General features: G+C 50.3%; 1 long non-coding RNA gene across 3 annotated transcripts in view; it reads right to left on the reverse strand.

Annotated features, from left to right (window-relative positions):
- The window catches only part of Gm46298, a 46,885-nt gene extending 27,412 nt beyond the window's left edge, over window positions 1-19,473 (reverse strand). For 2 of the 3 annotated variants that reach the window (XR_003949789.1, XR_003949790.1), the window contains exons 1-2: window positions 19,241-19,473; window positions 10,202-10,327 (exon numbers count right to left, since the gene is read on the reverse strand). This is a non-coding gene — a long non-coding RNA (predicted gene, 46298). Of the gene's footprint in view, window positions 1-10,201; window positions 10,328-18,364; window positions 18,572-19,240 lie in introns of those variants that run through there. The other variant, XR_001780350.2, reaches the window with a different exon arrangement.
- Between the last annotated feature and the right edge of the window lie 689 nt (window positions 19,474-20,162).

A 20,162-nucleotide genomic window follows, 5' to 3' on the forward strand; every position in this document is an offset into this window, starting at 1 on the left:
CAGCTGAGTGTGTGGATAAGAAATAAAAGCCCGAGACTGGGTCCATTTGGAAGCAAAACCTCAACAGGATCATTTCCAATCGGATATCCTAAGCCTCAGCCTTGAGGTCTCAAAGCAGTCTGTCCTTCCCGGCGCAGACTAAGGGCCCTGCTTCAAGTAAGTCCCGGGAACAGGAGCCCTCTTCCACAGAGCACTAGAAATCCCAGGCCCCAGAACCCCGGGGGTGGAGGGGGTCGGTGAAGGGGGGGGGGCGCTCTGGGTTCTCAGCTCCAACAGCCAGCAGACCTGGCTAGTCCTGTTTGTCTCACCCCTCCCAAGTCTCCTGGGCTGGACATCTCAGCTCTGTGACAACACTACAGAAGGAGCCTTTGGCTTTGTGGTCAAAAACTTTGTCAGGGCCCAGAGCAGATGGAGAAGGGAGCTTTCCAGATGTTGCGCACAATAAAGAGAGTTTTTATTTTATTCTTTCTTTCTTTTTTTTTTTTTTAAATGAGGATCGGGGGAGTCGTAACAGGGCAAAACGTGAGTTTGGCAGCCCCTCCGCCGGCCGGCCGTGTACTGTGTGTGCGGCAAGGGGGTGCGGGGTGCAGGGTCCGGGTTGGGAGAGGCTCCTGCACCCGCAGCCGGGCGGGCTGTGCCTCGTTACTGAGGTGGCTCCTTGCACCTTCTAACGCCACTGGAAAACTGCAAAAGAAAGGCTCTTCCCCTGGCGTTTTCATCTTCCCCGTGTAGACAAGCATTCCAAATGGGATTAAGTGAAGAGGAGAAATGAAACATTTCCAACGTTAGTTAGAGCGCACACCGTTTTTCTCTCACCCCTCACCCTTCTTCTTCTTCTTCTTCTTCTTCTTCTTCTTCTTCTTCTTCTTCTTCTTCTTCTTCTTCTTCTTCTTCTTCTTCTTCTCCTTCTCCTTCTCCTTCTCCTTCTCCTTCTCCTTCTCCTTCTCCTCCTCCTCCTCCTCCTCCTCCTCCTCCTCCTCCTCCTCCTCCTCCTCCTCCTTCTTCTTTTTTTTTTTTTTTTAACAGAGAAGCGGGCAGCATAATGATCCTGAAACAGCCGCTGCCTCCGGGAACCCAGATTTTTGGAGGCGGGGGAGGGGGTGATGTTTTTCCTGCTAGCTAGGTTCCATGTGAGCCTGACTTCTTCTGGTAGAAAAGGCCAGGATGAAAGTTTCTCCTTCTCGTACAGCCTCTTGGGGGGACAGATCATTTTAACAAGCCATTTCCTGGTGCGTGATCACTGTAGTCCCTTGCCCCCTTGAAGTGTCGTGCACCATGTCAGACATCAAAGCCCTAATTAAATCCATTCTTTAATTGTGTCTTTTGCTTCATTAACTTTCTCTCCTCCTTTGATGAAAGCTGCACCTCTCTGATCGGGCCCCAAATTATCGCTCTCTCTTCGTTTTCCAAAAGATCTGAAAATTACTTGCTGGATTGTTGTTGTTACACACACACACACACACACACACACACACACACACTCCTTTCTTTTTGCCTTTTTTATGTTGAGGACACAGAGTCTTCTGCCCCACCCCACCCCCCATCTGCCCTGAGTCCGCTCCCAGTTGAAGGGATATTCACACCTTTTCCCCGCCTGGCTCTTCTGTTCTTATGAAGTTTCCATTGATTATTGTCCTGAAGTTCCTTGGTCCAGTCATAGATAAAAGGATAATGACTTCAAAGGGAAGACTTAAGAGTTTAACCCCAAGCTAAGAGAGTGGACAACTAGGTAATTGAGGGTAATAGCCCATCACAGACTTGCTTTCAAAGGATCGCCAGGCTGAACTCTCAGGTGGCTTTAATTTTATTAACATTTGTAGCCACCGACTTGAGAAGCCTGTCTGGAGTCATTATGAGTTTCAGAGCTTCAGGTAACAAACACTCTGCCTGGCCAGAACCTGCCAGCAATCTGGGTCCAAGTGGGCCCTTCCCGGATGTGCACAGCAGCAACTGCAGCTCTTCCCAAACTCGTATGTGGCCCTTGGGGGAGGGGAAGAGATCTAAGGAGGAGGAGATCGCTGAGGCCCAACCTTTGGCGATGGCAATCTAGAATTCAGATCAATGAAGAGGCACGCCAAGTGGGGAAGCACCTCTTCCTTTTTCCGTGGGTGGCGGAGGGCCTCAGTCTTCTTGAAAACCCACGTCACGTCTGCCCTGAACCTATCTGGGGACAGAGGTGGGAAGCGGACTTTAATGCTCAGGGACTTCCCTTCTCCTGCACATCTGAGATGTCCCTGGTTCCCTTCATAGCATAGAGCAGCAGGCCTGGTGACCAGGCCAACATCTTTATCTCTGGGATGAGAAGATAGCCAGCAGGCCAAAATCTTTATCTTATGAATGAGAAGCTAGTGTTTCAAACAGGTGAGAGGACTTTGCCTGGAGTGCCAAAATCATCAGCAAATTGGTTGCAATACTAGTTCCACTCTCACAAGCAGATAAGGTGGGGTGGGGGTAGTGGGTGTGGGGAGGTGCGAGAATTGAACTAGAGAACTGCCCCAGGGATACACAACCTTGTTGAACAACAGCAACATCCTGGCCAGCTTGTCCTTCGCTCTCCTGCCCTACACACCTGTCTGTGGCCTTTTGATAAAGGGTGGGGAGCTCCTCCTCTTGGTCACAGTGGCTCTTTAGGACACACACACACCCCATCCTTGATTTACTGCATCGGCTGCAGAGCTCCTAGCTCGCCATTCTCCTGGGCTGGAGGGAGATTGGGCTTCATAGTCTTCCAGGTCACTGGAATTGTCAGGCCTTCCCAGTGAATGGCTTCGGGCAGTCCTTTTGGCTGTTAGAAGTTTAACAAAAGGCCTTTGAAATGGAGTCCACTCTTGAACAGCTGCCCTGAGCAGTTATAGCCTCTTGCCTGCTCAGGCTTCGGGGCAGGACTCTCTGGCCTCCTCCCTGGCTTTTCTGCTGGGGGGAGGGGCTTTTCCTCGAGTTCTTCCCCCCGCCCCCCAGCATACCTCTGCCGCCACCCCATCCTTTCTCCTAGGCATCTACAGAGCATTTCCTGAGTCCTCCGGGATCATCCAGAGCTGGCACAGGGCAGGACAGATAGCAAGACTTCATAACTGTTGGCAGGGGGCAGGGGTCCGTTCTCAAAGGCATTGGAGCCTTGCAGACTATCTCATGGTCTGGTCCAATGGCAGGCCTTCCTCCTATTCCTCGCCCCAAACCTTCCTTCCTCCATTAAAGAAGCATGAGGCCTGTCCTGGCAAAAGTCTGTGCAGGACTTCAAGCCACAGTGGGGAACTCCTGGATTAGAATGTCATACTTGGCCCCAAGGGGAGGCCATGAGTCCTCCAGAGACCTCTGTAGCACCCCTCCCCAGGTCCTGCAAAGGCCCCCTGCTCTGCATATCCAGTTCTTTGCAGAATAATTGTCTTGGGAAGCTAGTGACTCTGATTTTAGCACTTCCTAACATCTGGGATCTAATCGGCTGGTCAAGCTTACTCCGGTTCTTTCTTCTTCCCACCCCCTCCCCTCTTCCTCCTCCTCCTCTTCCTCTTCTTCCCTTCCTCCTCCTTTCCCCTCCCCCTCCTCCTCTTCTTCTGCTGTCTGTTGTGGTGCTGGGGGCTCGAACCTACGGCCTTGTGGAATTCTAGGCAACTGTACCACTAAGCTCTATCCAGTCTTCTTGAAGTTGTGGGGTGCCTGACTCAGCCTCCCCAAAAGATCTTTGTCACCCAGACCCAGCATTTTGTTACTGTTCAGAAAAGGACACTTTGAGCAGCTACTCCTGAATTATCAGAGATCATGGTATCCCCTGAAAAAGGACTGGGACTCTGTGACTGTTGAAAGGACTCCCTGGAGGCTGGAGAGCTGACTTCATAGTTAAGCTCACATACTGCTCTCTCAGAGGACCCAAGTTTAGTTCCCAGCACCCACGACAGGCAGCTCACAAACACCTGTCACTCTAGCTCCGGATCTGAAGCCCAGATGCCCTCTGACAGCCTTGGGCACTACATTACTGTACACAAACCCATACTCACAAGCACACATATTTATATCATTTAAATATTAAAATCTAAAAAAGAAGCCGGACATGGTGGCACACACCTTTAATCCCAGCACTCGGGAGGCAGAGGCAGGTGGATTTCTGAGTTCGAGGCCAGTCTGGTCTACAAAGTGAGTTCCAGGACAGCCAAGGCTATAGAGAAACCCTGTCTCCAAAAACAAAAAAACAACAACAACAAAAAAATCTAGAAAAGAAAGAAAGGAAGGAAGCTTGGAGCCACTTGTACTTGTATAGAATGCAAAACACAGCTCTCTTTGGTTAGTCAAATGTCATTCATCTTCCAGGAGTTTTGGGGGTGTTTTGTTTTGTTGGTTGGTTTGGTTATGGTTTTTCGAGACAGGCTTTCTCTGTGTAGCCCTGGCTGTCCTGGAGCTCACTCTGTAGAACAGGCTGGCCTTGAACTCAGAAATCTGCCTGCCTTTGCCTCCTGAGTGCTGGAATTAAAGGTGTGCGCCACCACCACACAAGGTTTCTAGGAATTGGGCTCGCTCATGTGTGTGCATGTGCCTGCGTATGCACACGCACAGATGTTTATGTGTGTGTGCGTGCATGTATGCACATGCATCTGTGGAGGTCAGAGGCAGGGTACCATTTCCCTAAGAGTCTGCTCGTGCCTCTGCCTGTCTTCTGAAGTGCCCTGCCATGCCTAATTTGTTTTTAACATGCTTGCAAAGCAAGCACTTGGCCTGCTTGAGAGCTCTCTCTCAGTCATTGCAAATCATTCCTGCGCTATTTGCTTGGCCTGTTTCTGGCCTTCCGTTTGATTTTGAGAAATTCTGGTGGATGGTCAGTGCAGCCGCACAGGGGAATATGGTGTGGTTTGATCCAGAATCAAATGAGACTTTTGAAAAGCCCATCTGACACACCCCCCTATGCACTGAGAGAAAGGACATCATGGAAGTCACCAGAAATGTGCTGAGGACATGTGTGCATGCACATAGCCTTCTGCGTGCCCTCACCAGAACTCCTTATCAGGAATGATGCTGAGCTCGGGATTCTGGCTCTGGGACAGAACTAAGCCCATGGAGGAAACTGGAGGTTGGAATGAACGCGTTACCCGCCTTTTATTTGTATGACGTCCTAACCCAAGTTAGTTCAGAGCTGTGTGGTATATTAAAATATATTAAAAGGAGCCTAGGCATTGAAGTAAACTACACATGTATTTAGCTCTAGCCCCCTCTGCTCCCCCCCACACACACATATACACACACAGCATGCAAGTCTGTGTGTATATATATATATATATATATATATATATATATATGCGTACATGCACATGGAAGCCTGGCGGTTAACTTCTGGTATCATCTCCATTCATGTTCTACCTCGTTTACTGAGGCAGCCAGAGCTCACCACTTTGGCTAGACCCACTGACCAGCAAGCCCCAGGGACTCTCCTCCCTCTGCCTCCCAGTGCTTGGGCTATACACATGCAGCTTGCTGTTCCTGACTTTCTGCGTCAGTACTCGGGATCTGAACTCAGGTCTCCTGTGGGCAGCAAGCATGCTAGAGACGGAAGCATGTCCCCAGACCTCCCTTTTCTCCCTTTGGAGATAAGATCTCGGCTGCTCTAAAATTCATGATCCTCCTGCCTTAGCCTCCTGGGCTCTGAATTATGGACATGCTGGGCCATCCTTTGACATTTTCACTGACTAGCTCAGCTTGGCCACATTTCAGAGCCTTTCGGTCCCAGCTTGCTCAGGAGAAGAGTATTGAAACATGGCCAGCCATTGCTAATCTAACACGGAGACACCTGCCGGTACTGACCCATTTGGCATGGTGTTCTGGGAGAGAGAGAAAGAGAGGGGGGTAGCTGGACATTGCCCTTGGAAGGTTTTAGGGACAAGAGCTATTGGCAAAGGCAGCTTTGTCATCCAACCAGATGGGAACCCTGAGCAGAATCCCATACAATCTGGAGTAAGTCACAGCTCCCAAGGCCCTGCCTCAGTTTTCCACAGGGAGGAGGGGCTCTGGACCTGACTGAGGAACTGACATGACAGAGGACCCCTGAACAATTCAGGGGTTACAATCAGAGTTCTGATTTTTGTCTCCCAACCTTGAGGGTCCAAGACAAACATAACATGACTAAGACGTAGACGTAGGTGTTTGGAAGGGTGCATAGCTGAGGGTTCACCAGGGTGAGGACATCACCCAAAATGCTTATCTCCTAGGAGCCAGAGGGGAGCTTCCTACCTCCATGGTAACAGGAAAGAGATTAGCCTTGGAAGCCAAATGGTCCTGGCTGGCCTGGCCCTGGAGGATGGAGTGGGACTCATGGTGAGCCTGCTGTGTATGACATGCTGAGCTGGGTGGACAGGGAGTGCGCTCTTTGAATAGCTGCCTTTGATCTCTCTTGATCCTCTCGTCTGAAAGCGTAACTCACAGGCTTGTGATTAATTGCATTTGGGGTGGAGACCCCGTGCCTTACTGCTATCTGTGACTATGGAGAAGATTCAAGGTCTCTGTCAGCATCCAGCCTTCACGCTCAAAGACCAGTGGGTGTCACTTCTCATTCTTCGCCTGAAGCTTGCCATGGCACCTCTGGCCCACAGAGGATGGGAAGCAAATATCGCTTTTCCTCCTCGTCGCTTGCCCTCCCTCGCCTGACATTACTCACATAAGATGCGGAGTACGATGTGGGTTTACAACATGCCTTGTGCATTCTTGGAGGACTTGCCCAGACTGGAATCCCACTTTTATCCTTGCAACTAACAGTCACAGGATGAGTGGGATGGGCAGAGCCATCCTGCTTGAGGAGACGAGGAATGTTGAGTCACTGTGGACTGGGCTTGGACCTTGCTCCCTGCTCACTTAACATCAGTGGTGGCCTTTGCAAGGGCTCTGACTCTCAGTGCAAAGCCCGATGGTAGCTACTCTTGTGGTTCCCAGTTCACTGGGGAGGTCAGTACAAGGCCAGTGTTCCCTCTGTGCCCCTTCCCACCGAGGAGATCTTTAGAGCTATAAGCTCACTGTAGTCCTAGCAATGGAGTGGGCATGCAAGTCCTGTTTGGGGATTTCCTCCACGTTCCGTATTTGAAACCAGTCAGGTTCTTCCCAGGCACCTGTTCCTGGCTGGCTGGCCTGGCTGAGGCTGATCATGAGACAGCCTGGAAAGCCCCTTGGGCAGTCTCTAAGGGTGGCAGACTCCCTTATCTCACCCTGTCGTGCTTCGCTCCAGCTTGTATGGTGGAAGCTACTAGAATCTACTTAGCCTGCAACTGAGAGAGCACCTGTGTCCTGTCATCTCCCCAGGGTGATGATCAGCATCTGACAGATGCCAGTGTGTGAGGCCCTAGCTCCCTCATCCCTTGGAGGAGGGCGATGGTGAGAACTGCTGTCTTAGAGGGTGTGTTGGCGGGTGGACCAGAGGTGCCCTTGTGAGCTGTCGTGTCCTGTTGGCCTCCTTCTGTGCCCACTTCTTCCATCTACAGGACCTTACTTTCCCCTCTGAGATGATTTTCTAGAATTCACATGGTGTCAGACCTCACCAAGGTCAGTTTCTGGTGAACCCAGGTTGCTGCAATCAAATGCAAATATCGGAATAGCATCTTAGATCATTGCAAAGGACAACCGTGACTCCCTACTCCCTGAACGCTATCTCATTTAAACCAGCCCTAACACCCCCATGGTAGACAGCTTCCAAAAGCACGCCTCTGCCCACTGTGAGGTAATTTATCTGTAAAGCCAAGGCCATGCATAATCTTTACTGAGTTCTGGTCATGCAACCACTACTCCTTATTTGGATGTCAGTGCCTGCAGCATGTGTCTGGGAGCTGCCTCCCACCCCCACCCCACCCCCACCCCCAGGCTCTTTCTAGATGTTAAGGCTTTGCTCAGACTGTTCCACTTTCCAGAGGTTCCCTCAGGGTGGCCAAGGACTGTCCTTGACCCTTTGTCCCTTTATCCAGGGTGGACCCCGGTACCTTTCCATCCCCTGAGCCTATTGCTACATCAGCCTTCACTCCACTGCTACCAAGTTGTCTGTTTTTCTGGGCTCATCTCTTGCATGAGGAGGACTCCTGTAGGTCAAAGCCCACATCTGATCACTGCCCTCACCATGCATGAGCCAAGGTCAGTGCACCACATGAAGCAGACACCTACAGAGGGGAGTCAGGTGAAACATGGCATTATGGGTTGAATTCACATGGTGGCACCCCAACCCTTCACATTTCGAGATGAGGCCTTTCGGGAGTAGACGAGAACAGGGGGCCGGTGTGATGGGGCCAGTGCCCGAACAAGGAACAGTGTTAGAAGTAGCTCTTTCTATCCAGATTGGCCAACACCTTCATCTTAGACTTCCAGCTTCCAGACTATGAGAAATAAATTCCAGCTGTTTAACCCAGTAAGACTATGGCATTATGTTATAGTGCTGCAGGCTGACTAATACACAGGGGCACAGACAACCCAGATATGTCTCCTTCTGCTTAATGACTAACATACAGCTGCTAAAATCCTTCATCTAGGATGTGCCTAAGGCATTGCTGTTGTTTTGTGTGTTACCAATTTTATCTATATGTAATGACAATTCCACCATCCAACTGGTTTTTTCGGTGTTTTGTTTGTTTTGCTTTGGTTAGGTTTGGTTTTTCCAGACAGGGTTTCTCTGTGTAGCCCTGGCTATCCTAGAACTCTCTTTGTAGATCAGGCTGACCTGGTACTCAGAAATCCACCTGCCTCTGCCTCCCGAGTGCTGGGATTAAAGGCATGCGCCACCACTGTCTGGTCCAACTGTTTTAAGATAGCTCAGTCCAGGCTAGTCTAAACTCCCCTGGGCTAAGCAGCAACACAGACCTCTAAAACTGACCAGCTGAGTTTCAGCACTTCAGACCATGGACTTACTGAGAACTGCCCAAGGCCTCCAGGACCAGGTAGTAAGTGCCGCCCACACCAGATGCTCTCTCTCCACCAAGCCACACTATTCCTGTTTGGTGTCTAGATTTTATGCATCGTTTGCATGTGGTATGTAGAGTCAGCAGGGAGGCAGAGTAGAGTGTGCTCAACGGAGATGAAAGCAGGAAGACTTTCCAGGCCGGCCATGCTAGCCTTACTTTTCTATGCCAGGGTCCCTGTTCTCCCTGTGTTTCCTTGCGGTCAGCTAGGGGGGCAGCAAGGAAACACGTGCACAGGCTCATACATACATACACACACACACACACACATGCACACACACGCACACACACATGCACACACACACACGCACACACACATGCACACACGCACACGCATGCACATCTACACATCTACACCTTTTCTGTCCTGGGTAAAGAGCAGAAAAAGTGGGATGTCTTGGCCCCTAGCCTGCTCCATCTGCAGCTCTTGTAGCCAGCATCTCCTGGGGCCCACAGACTCCCTGGTGGCGCCACCCGCCCTCTCTAGCACCAGCACATTGGCCTTGCTTTTGCCGCCCCTGCCAGCAGCTGGCACTGCCTTTGCCAGGAACTCTTAACTGTGGTCCCACAGCCAAGGCCTTGTAGCCTCTTCACAGAGAAGGGAGGCGGGGCTCTGCGACTTCTTCTGCAGAGAGGCCCAGGGGCTCTTCATTCCCCTCATTCCCCAGAACATTCATTGTCCCCTAAGGGACACAGGCTCAGGATCCTTGAAGGGAGCTCCCAGAGGCCCCCTTTCCCCTCCCCACCCCCAGGAAGGGCTAGAGGCAGAGACCTTGGTGTGCATGCAGGAAGCTTCCTCCTGCTTCCACGCAGAAGAACTGGGGATGCCCAGGAGAAGAGCTAAGCTCTGGGCTGGGGCTGCAGTATTCAATTGCTATATTTCCTGTTGATGACATTATTGCCTTCCTACAACCACTGACACATGTTGCTTTCATCTGTTTCACTTCAAGACATGAACACTCGCTGGAAACTATGCTTAATAGCTAAACTCAAAACATTTGGGTTTCCTTCTGTGACTTTGGGCTGGTATGCCATATTCTCTAGTGAGGCTGTTGGATGGTGATGCATATTCCCCTTCCTCCCCCCCCCCCCCGCCCCCGACCTCCGGAGCCACCATTTTCAACCAAGTTGAGAGAAGCCTGGGTGCCCTGGCTAACTGCCCCAGGCCTATCTGCTACTGTGGTACACATCTCTTCCCTGGAGAAGGCTGATGGTCCACCAAGGAATGATGTCTGGGAAGTGCCTCCCAACTCCCCTCTGCCCAGTTCCCTCCCCATCTCGAAGGGAAAGGATACCTGATCTGATGGGCAGGCCAGTTCTCCTGAATGTTGCTGGTTCACTGCACCCACACCTGTCCCTCTTCTCATGCCCAGTGGTGTCGGGCTCTTTTTATCCGTGGCTGAGCCTTCTGAATGGAGCCTCTGGGACAGAGAGACGAGCTTTTCAGTCTGAGTCCAAGGGCCCTGGGCAGCAAACCAGCCTGGCTACTATGGAGAGGATGTGAGCCAAGTTGCTCTGGCTAGATTATGGATGCAAAGCCGGTTGATTACAGAGCTGGGCCCATCACCAGAACTTCCCCAGGGCCAGAACAGCACCACCGATTGGCATAGTCTACAAAATACACAGTAGGTCTGCTCACGGAGGGATCTGGAAGATGGCTACCTGCCCCACAGGACCATGGACCATCTTCTCTCTCATAAAGAAAGTTGAAGAACTACTGCAGCTTAGTTCCACAGGATGAAAAGAAACACAGATTTACAAGATGCCTCCTGGACACTTACTGTACCCATCTTCTTAGTCCATCCTTTTTTATTTTTTAAGCAGAGTAATTCATTCCCATTTAACAGTTGGAAAAACTGAGGGTTCTGAAGGTTGAGGAAGTTTGACAAAGCCCGTACAACAGTTTGGTGGTAACATTGGGACAAAAACTGGAGACTTGAGGTCTCTGATGCCAGTTTTTCCTGACTGTAGAAGAAAAGCCAGCCCTCTTCCCAGAAGCCAGGGCGGAGACCTGGGAGGAAGGACTAGCTAGGTGCACTAGGTCTGACTGACCTGCAGCTAGCACACACTCCTCCCCCGCCTTCAGTCCCTTCCCTTATTTCCTTAGCTCTTGGCCTTTTCCACTCTGTGTGTGGGCAGCTAGGAAAGAAAGCTCTCAGAAGCTAATGGGCCAGGACTGGCAAGATGGTGCAGCGGGCAAAGACGTTCACTATCAACTGATCCTGTGACTCCCATCCCTAATAACTCATTTGGTGAAAGGAGAAAGATGACTCCTGAAGGTTGATGACCTTTGACCTCTACCTCTAAATGCATACTGCACACAGATGCAAAGGAATGCACACACACAAAAATGAATGAATAGTTTTAAAAATAGCTAACAGGCAGCCTGGTTCTATGTTCTCTGTCCAGGGCAGGAATGTTCAAGGCCATATTCTGTCTCTTTCAAATCCCTCAGTCTGGCCAAGAATCTGAGATAGCAGGAAGTATGGAGAACACAGACGTCAAGGAAAGGCTGCCCAGGGGATAGCAATCTGAGATTCAGGATGCTTTTCACACTTATCTGTCCGGGCTGTGTCTGTCCTAGTTTAGCGTGCGTGCGTGTGTGTGTGTGTGTGTGTGTGTGTGTGTGTGTGTGTGCGCGTGCGTGCATGTGTGAGCGCACGTGTGGAGTCTCAACTCCACCAGCTACAGTCTAAGAACACAGTCAGGGTGAGGCAAAGGACACCATTCTCCCTTCAAAGACAATTCCAAACCGAATGTGGGGGTGCACTCCTTTAATCCCAGCACTCAGAAAGCAGAGGCAGGTGGATCTTTGTGAGTTCGAAGCCTGCCTGGTCTACAAAGTGAGTTTCAGGACATCCAGAGCTGTTATACAGAAAAATCCTGTCTCCAAAAACCTAAAAGAGCGGAGAGAATGAGAGCAAGAGCAAACAATTCCAAGAGGGCCAGGGCCCTGTCTGCGAGAGGGCATTGACGGGAGTCTCTGATGCCACTACCCTAAAGAGAGATTATGGGCTACACAGTCTCTACCTGGGCCTTGAACTACTTCCTGAAGTCCTGGCTAAAAATACATAAACAAATAAAACGAGGCAAAGTTGATTTTAAACGCAGACCACGCCAGATTCACAAGAGTGGATTTTCAGTTTTACCACGGTATGAAAGCAAACCTGGGCTGCCAGCACTTTTCCCTGTGAGCACAGCGTTCAGTGGATCCTGTGAGGTACCCAGGACCTCACTACAGAGGCGCTTTGTGTCCCATAGGCAGATGGAATTTGTGAGCACACACAAGGGAGGTGGGCAAAGCTATGGTACAACCCGATATGTTGACACGTGCCTGTAATTCTACTCCCAGGGATGCTGAGGCAGGAGGATCTCAAGTTCACCCCCTGCCTGGGCTGTGTAACTGCAGTCATATGCATTGGATGCATTTTTTGATTTGGGATTTTTCAATTTAGGACAAGCGTGCAGTGCTGGAATGCCACTGAAAGTTAAGGAGCACTTGTATGAGGGTATAAGGAAACATCCCAGAGCCTGGAGAGGGGGCTCAGTAGGTAAGAGTGCACACTGCTCTTCTCGAGGACTCAGGTTCGAGTCCCAGCATCCACATCAGGCAGCTCACAGTTGCCTATAACTCCGGTTCCAGGGAGGTCTAGCCTCTGGTCTCCATGGGCACCTTCACTCGCATATGTGACGCCTCCACTCACAAACACGTAATTTTAAAAATATAGAAATAAATACATGTAATTTCTTTTTAATTCAAAAGGACATCCCCAAATGGTAGGGTCACCCAAAAGGTTCTGTAGAGTCCCCTCTTTGGTGGTCTCTTATTAGAAATAATATAATGACATAGACATTTTGGAAAGTGTAAGGTGACATTTTTCACCGGCAAGAATGTCCGGGACTCACTCTAGGTACAGCAAGGGAGGCTGAAGTGCGTTGTAAGAATTAGGCCCCTTGATGGGAAATTGGAAACCCAGAAAGGCTGAGCCAGGCAGTCACTGAGGGGCATGGCTCTCCCTTGCCCCCTCTCTGTTGACCTGTCTCTTCTTAGCTCCTGTTTCCTCCTAACCTCTCCAAGCTCCTCACTGGATGCATGCATCCCTCCATCCCCCTCACTCTGGTCCCCTTAGCAGCCTCACCCCCTTGGAGCAGAATGTCTTTCTTTGTTTTCATATATTCAAATTTCTGAACCCCTAAAAGAAAAAAAAAAAGACCAACCCAGATCACCACGGTAGACTCAGCTGCTCAATGTAATGGTACTGGCCAGAGTCGGGTAGACCGCTTGTGACTAACATGGCTAAATGCAGTCCAGTCAGTTGAATCTGAACAGGGGTGGACCACAGACAAAATGTAGCCCTTATCTCTCCAGAAGCATGCCAAAACAAATATAAAAACCAAGAAAAGTCAAAGCACCACTGGACCCTTATTTCTATATATTTCACTTGGTTTGGTAGACAGCAGTTATAATCATTTGCATCCTGCAGTGTGGAGTACATCTCAGGGCATTTCCTCCATTACAACTCTACTATTTTTCTAATCATTGTAACATTCCTCCACACTACCGGGGAAGTGTGTGTGATTTTCTTGGGCAACCCCTTACAGACTATCCCTGAATTCCTACATAACCTGAACATTTGGAAACTTTTCAAGTACAAGATGATATCCTGGACTCACTGTTGACTCTGTGTTCTGGAAGCCGGATCCTTTTCATGGGTAGTAATTCGCTGGCTCCTTGGAATAGGTCATAGGGAGAGAGAGAGTGGGTGGTTAGCCCCTGCTTCTTAGTGTCAGAAAAAAAATTTGCACCATACTTGGTTGTTTGGTTGAGGGTTTTTTTTGTTTTTGTTTCTTTGTTTGTTTGTTTTGATACAAGGTCTTACTTTGTAGCCCAGGTTAGCCTGGAACTCATGGCAATCCTACCACAGCCTTTTTTTTTTTTCAGAGCTGAGGACCGAACCCAGGGCCTTGTGCTTGCTAGGCGAGCGCTCTACCACTGAGCTAAATCCCCAACCCCCTACCTTAGCCTTCTAAGTGCTTGTATTATAGGCACAAGCCTCCACTCATAAGTTCCAGAACTGCAAGCTAGTCCCGAGGCCACACAGACTAGCACCTCTCCCTTGCAGGGCCAGTCTCAGGAGACACCAAGGATAATGCTGGCTACAAATACCATGCAGACATGGGCAGGTGCCTCCCATCCAGTGAGTCTGACCATCTTTGCTGAGACCTACAAAGGAGGAGCGTGGGGAGACAGGAGCTGGTGAAATGACTGGCAAAGGCGAGCCCTTCTTCATGCTGAGGAAGACCTGGGCAGCCATAAGTGGCCTGAGTCACAAAGGAAGCAGGAGCCAAGACTGGAATACAGGCCTGTGAGCCCAACCTAGGCAGTCACGACGGTCTTCCTGATTATACACGCACATGAGTAGGAACACGTAGCCAACTGGAAAAACTAATAAAACACCTCCTTACTTTTTTGGCCCCGGTCCTTAAAAATAGCAGCTCAGGAGCTGGGTTTTGGAGCTCGTTTGGTGGAGGGCTTGCCTGGCATGCACAAAGACCGTGGAAGCAGGAAGATCAGAAGTTCAACGTTATCCTGGGCTAGTTTGAGGCCTATTCTGCGAGTTTCACAGATTTGCGTCTATGAAAACTCAGAGAAGAATGTATTTCATAGGTTTGTTTGTGTCTATGTCCCATCACTCAGAGAAGACTGTAGGCTAAGGTTGCAGCAGGGTCCTAATGAGTCTCTTGTCTATGAAAGAGGGTCCAAGATGGGCAGCCCTGAGCTCTAACCTTCAAGGCAGATAGTTCTGGATAGCAGAGCCCGTCCACCCATCCGGGAAGACATTTACGCAATGGGTCTTCCATCCTCCAATGCTTGCCCTGCCCAGGGCAGCCTCTGTTCTAATCCTCTGTCTTAGGGAGGCAGTTGGGGTACCTTGAATGGCTCACACTTCCTCTGACCCTTCACCTTTGGCCAGTGGCTGTTGTCTATCTTTTACAAGGACCGAGAGGAACCGAGAGACCAGCACAGGATTCCTTGCTTTCCCTCCCACTGTTTACACCCGTGGGACTCGCACCCAGCACCTCAGCTCCCACAGTCAGAGCCTCCACATGGCATAGGATGGATGTGATCACTTAAGGACCCCTTTGTGCTTCAGAGGGTCAATGCTGGGCCGAGTACTCTGCAGCCTCCATCTTGGCATCCCTAATGTCCGCCAAGGCAGTCCACCCTGTACACTCAGTACTACATAATGGACTGCATCAGGCTGACTCTGTAGCATGGCCGAGGCTACAGCTCTAAGACGTTACTTGACAGTAATAGTGTCTAGCCTGGGGAGTGGCTGAGAGGGGAAGGGAATGAGGTGATTTGTTAGGCCAGCCCACGGGAAGTGGCTCCTCACCTTAGCTGTCCCTACTGGGCTATTATGGAGAACCTTCTGCAGTCTGTGTCTTGCCCTTGATCAGTGCACCCCTCTGCTGTCACCCCCCCCTCCCCCTTGCTTCTCTTCCTTGATCCTCTTCCCCTGTGAACTCTGAAGCAAGGATTCAAATATCTTGTAGGGCAGGGCAGGGAAGGTGGGGGGTGAGGACCAGGCTGTCTGCAGGAAGCCCTTGAAGCTCTTATCAGAAAGGAACTGCTAATGACTCTGTCTCTGGTTTATGCAGGCTCTTCCCGCTCCTTTATGGCCCTTTTACTGCTCCCTTGGCCCTGCAGGTTCAGACAGGGCTGCTGTTTGAGAGAGATGATGGCGCCAAGGGCAGAGCAAAGATGGCCTCAGGACCGAGGGGCTAGGCTGGTAGATGTGACTTATAAGACTCAGACACACCTTCCCTCTGAGCAGACTGCAGAAAGGACAGCTTAGAAGACTTGGGGCTATATTGGTTCTGCCCAGGACCGCCATGCCCAGGGCTCTAGGTAGCTTCCTAGATGTCTCTAACATAGTCCATGTCTCCAGTCATTGTTTTCAGGGCCCCGCAACTGAATGGCCCGATTCCTACTGTATTATCTCCATCCCCTGGTTTGCTTGGAGGCCAGAACTGGTGTGCAGGAAACATAAGAAGGCTAAAGAGGCTAAAGGTCATTTTATATAGGTAACCGTTGTCACATATTGTTATTTTATGGACTGACAAAGGGATGCTTGTCACACAAGAGGCTTGCATTTAACTCAGTTGGTGTGTGGCTTGTTTGGCATGAGCAAAGCCCTGGGCTCTATCCTTAGCACCAGAGAAAGCATATGTGATTGGAAAGCAGGAGAATTAGAAGTTCAAGGGCATCCTCAGCTACGTCACAAATCAAGACCATACTAGAATACGTGAGACCTATCTCAGCAATAGTAATAGTAACAACAACAACAAACAATAGTAAACAGACATACCACATACACAAAGGGCAGGCACGTGGCTGTAATGCTATGTTGTCTGTGGAGAAGGATAAAGACAAGAAATAAACCCTTCACGTTGAGCACAGACCCAAACTTGTTTCCAACCTGGACTATTTCCCACCTGAGCCCGGCCGGCTCCATCTTGAATACAGATCCTAAGTACCCTGAAGACTAAAAGGTCTCCTCCAGGCTGACCTTTCATCATGGCTACACACCGTGGGAATGGGAACGGTGCCACTTGAAGCCTGAGGCAGCTAAAGCATCAGGTGGCTGCAGCAGCCTCCCTCTCCTAAGAAGACTGGCACTATACCACAGAAAGACAAAATGGAAGCCAAGAGCTTGCCTGCCTCCCTCAGGAAGCCATTTATTAGCAGGAAGCTGAAAATTGACTGCTTTCAACAAAAGAAAAATCCCAGCCACGCATGCACGTATGGTGGCACATATGCCTTTGGTCCCAGTACTCGGGCAGATCTGAGTTCCAGGCCAGCCTGGTCTACCGAGCAGGTTCTAGGACAGCCAGGGATATGCAGAGAGTCCCTGTCTCATAAAGAGAGAGAGAGAGAGAGAGAGAGAGAGAGAGAGAGAGAGAGAGAGAGAGAGAGAGAGAGAGAGATCCCTGGGAGCCTTACCCGTTTGGACACCACCCCCTCATCACTTCAAGCAGCCTTGATTTATTCTCACTTTAAAGTGAAGGGAAGGAGGTTTTAAGCAGCAACCCCCACCCCACCCCCAAAACAAAACAAAAAACAGGCTGGAAGGGAGATCCCTAGCGGGGAAACAGGACCCAGCCAGAGTGACACCCTTAGTTTTTGCTGGTTTCTTCCAAGATGCTAACCTAACCTAGCATGCCCAGAGCACCTGGCCTTGGCGCCTCACTCAGCCCTACGCTCCCGAGCGCTTTACATCCAGGGAAACTAAAGCATAGAGGAATGATGGCCTCTGCTCAGGGGGCAGGCTTTTCCTTCCAGAGCCTCCATGCATAGACCTGAGCCCCACTCCTGGGCACAGAGTTAAATGTTAAGAAAGTACCTCCTGCCAGGTAAGGCGGTGCGATGTGGTAGCCTAGGCAGAAGATCCGTGAATTCCTTAATCTCAGCAGTGAAAGGGAAGGAAGGAAAGAGGGTGAGGAGGAGGGACCACCTCCTGGGCTCACATTCTCTAAACCAGCACTTCTCAGCTTCCTTAATGCTGGGACCCTCAAGTTCCTCTAGTTGTGGTGACACACCCCCTCCCCCAACCATAACATTATTTGGCTGCTTCTTCATAACTGTAATTCTGCTAGCATTACGACTCATAATGGAAATAGCTGATATTCAGGACATGTGACCACTTCGGGACCCACAGGTTGAGAACCTTCCTGGACTAGCCTTGCCCATTTCTATAGGGTTCTAGAAAAGGCTGCACTACCTCTGGTCTGAGCTTTCTGGTCTCTCCTCAGCTTCTCGGGGCCATATCTCGCACGCACGCACACACACACACACACACACACACACACTTGGCCACGGGGTGATTGATGTCCTTCACACCCTCACCCAAATGGCAGGCAGCAGAGGGCAGGGCTCTACCCTTCTGTACCACATGCAGGCCTGGCAACCATAGCATCAGACATCCACAGACTCCCTAGGAAATAGCCAGGCCTAAAAATGTGCAGGTCCCCCACCTGGAGTTTAAGGTGGGCATCTTTTCACCTTCGTATTCAGAGGACGCCCCTAGGGATGGTTTAGGGGAAGACAGGAATCCTGCTGGTGTTAGGACAGAGAAGCGCAAGACTCTAGGGTTAGGGAAGGTCAGGGCAGTGAAAGATGAGCCCCGTTTGGGTGAAGCAGGTGCATGGCATGACCTTCACCAAGTGGGTGGCCGCCAGAGAAAGTGGAAATGGGCTAAGGACCTCCAAGATCCTACCCAGCTCACACTCGCTCCCTGGGTGGTAGGGCTCTACTGGGGAGCATCTTCCTCAGTCTTGACCTCGAAAGGCGATCCAGCAGTTGGGGGTGTCCCCGGGGTATACAGCACCTGGTCGCCGCCCCTCCCCTCCCCCACCTCCTGGGCAGGTAGCCGTCTGACACCCGGGCCTCTCACCTCGGTGCCTCAGGAAAGTCCTGCAGACTCTGATTCCTCCCTGGAACGGACACGCCCACAGGGAGGGGGCTTCCTCACCACACCTCCAGTGCCCCAGTGACTCTACTCTGGCTCCCAGATCCCTGACCATCGTCTGTGTTGTGAACTAAGCGAAGGAGTATTGGTTTTACCGAGGCAGGCAGAGCTAGGACACCAAACACATCGATTTCCAAGTCTGCAGAAAGAGGCCATCTATCCTGGGGAAAAGGGAGCCAGTCCCGCCGGCTAAGCTTCTCTCACCACCTCGCCAGTGAGGTTCCAGAATTCCTTTCCTGAAAAGCTGGGCGCATTTGTTTATGCCACTTAACCTCCTCCCACCCCCACCCCAACATCCTTTTAACGCCGGGATGACTCGTTGAGCAGGGTTTTGTAGTTTCAATAATTAGTCTACCTTTTTTAAAAAAATGCTCTAAAGTTATCTGTGACATTTTTTTTTTGAGGAAGTACAAGAGGCCGGGCTCAGCACACACATTTGATTTTGTTTATGAAGCTAATGTTTTTGCTAAGAAAACCATGAAGTTCACCCACAGGGACCTTGGGACAATTTTGTTTTCTCCTTTCAGAGTACACAGTTTGAAGGAACTTTCTCTTCTAAAAACTAGTCAAATAACAAAGGCTTCCTCAAAGTCTTCCTGGGCCACGCCCCACCCCGTCGCCCGCATCTGGCTGGCACTCGGAAGTTGTTTTCCATAAGATCACCATTCCGAGCTGTAGCACTTCCACCTCTGTTTTTAACACTGCATTTAAATCAGAGATAACTCCTAAGCATCTTTTGTTCAGGTTCAGCATCCCTCCAGCGTTAGATCACTTCAGAAGTAGCTGATTAACAATACCCACCTTCTAAAACAGTAAGTTCTACCCCTTCGTGTAGCATGGTTCCAGTAGCAACTTAGACAGAGGTGGGGCTCGAATGTGATCCCGCCCGCTCTTGAAATCAGTACGATCTCAAAATGACTCGGTTTTCTTTTCATAATCTCTTTGGAGAGTTTTGCTGTACTTTAGAAAGGTCGAGAAGAAGCCTTTGAAGAGCTTCAAACACACTCTAATTGTTGCCAGGTCACACTGCACCCCTCCCCTCCCCCTCCCCATCCCCAGTGTTCTCTTATCTAATACAGGAAGGTTCTCTTATCTAGTACAGGAAGGGTTCACGCCCCCAGCGTGCCTTGCAACCTGGTTCTTAGCTTTTGCAAGTTGAGCTGACAGGGCAAAAGTCTTATCTGAGAGATCTGAGCTTGCCGCGCCCCTCCCTAAGGGATGGGTCTTAATCTGTGGCTTCAGAGTCTGGGCGTGGCTTGCCTGCTCTGGGTTTCCTGTGTGATTGCAGGTAAACCTGCAGGGCCTTCTTGAGCCTTGGCTGGGGACTGGCTTCCAGATCCCTCGCTCGGCTGGTGTGAGGATTGCCTCATAATCCCACTGAAAATATTATAGATAGAAATTACAGCTTTAAGCAAGACACAATGGGGGCGTGCCGTTAATCCCGGCACTCAAGAGGTAAAGTGAGATGAATCTCTGAGTTCAAGGCCCATTTTGTCTATACAACCATCTAGGCCAGCCAGGGCTGCACAGTGAGACTGTCTTTAAAAACAAAAAACAAAAACAAAGCCATCCGCAATCTTTTAAAACCTAATATCAGTTAGGGACATTCCATCATTCCTTCTACATTCTATTTATTAGAAAACAGCCAAAAAGTCCCATCTGTGGTCAAGGGATGGGAATTCCATAGGGTTTAGATGCTAAGAACTAGGGAGCATGGAAACAA

Source organism: Mus musculus, chromosome 11 (genome assembly GCF_000001635.26).
Source record: "Mus musculus strain C57BL/6J chromosome 11, GRCm38.p6 C57BL/6J".
Taxonomy (NCBI): Eukaryota; Metazoa; Chordata; class Mammalia; order Rodentia; family Muridae; genus Mus; species Mus musculus.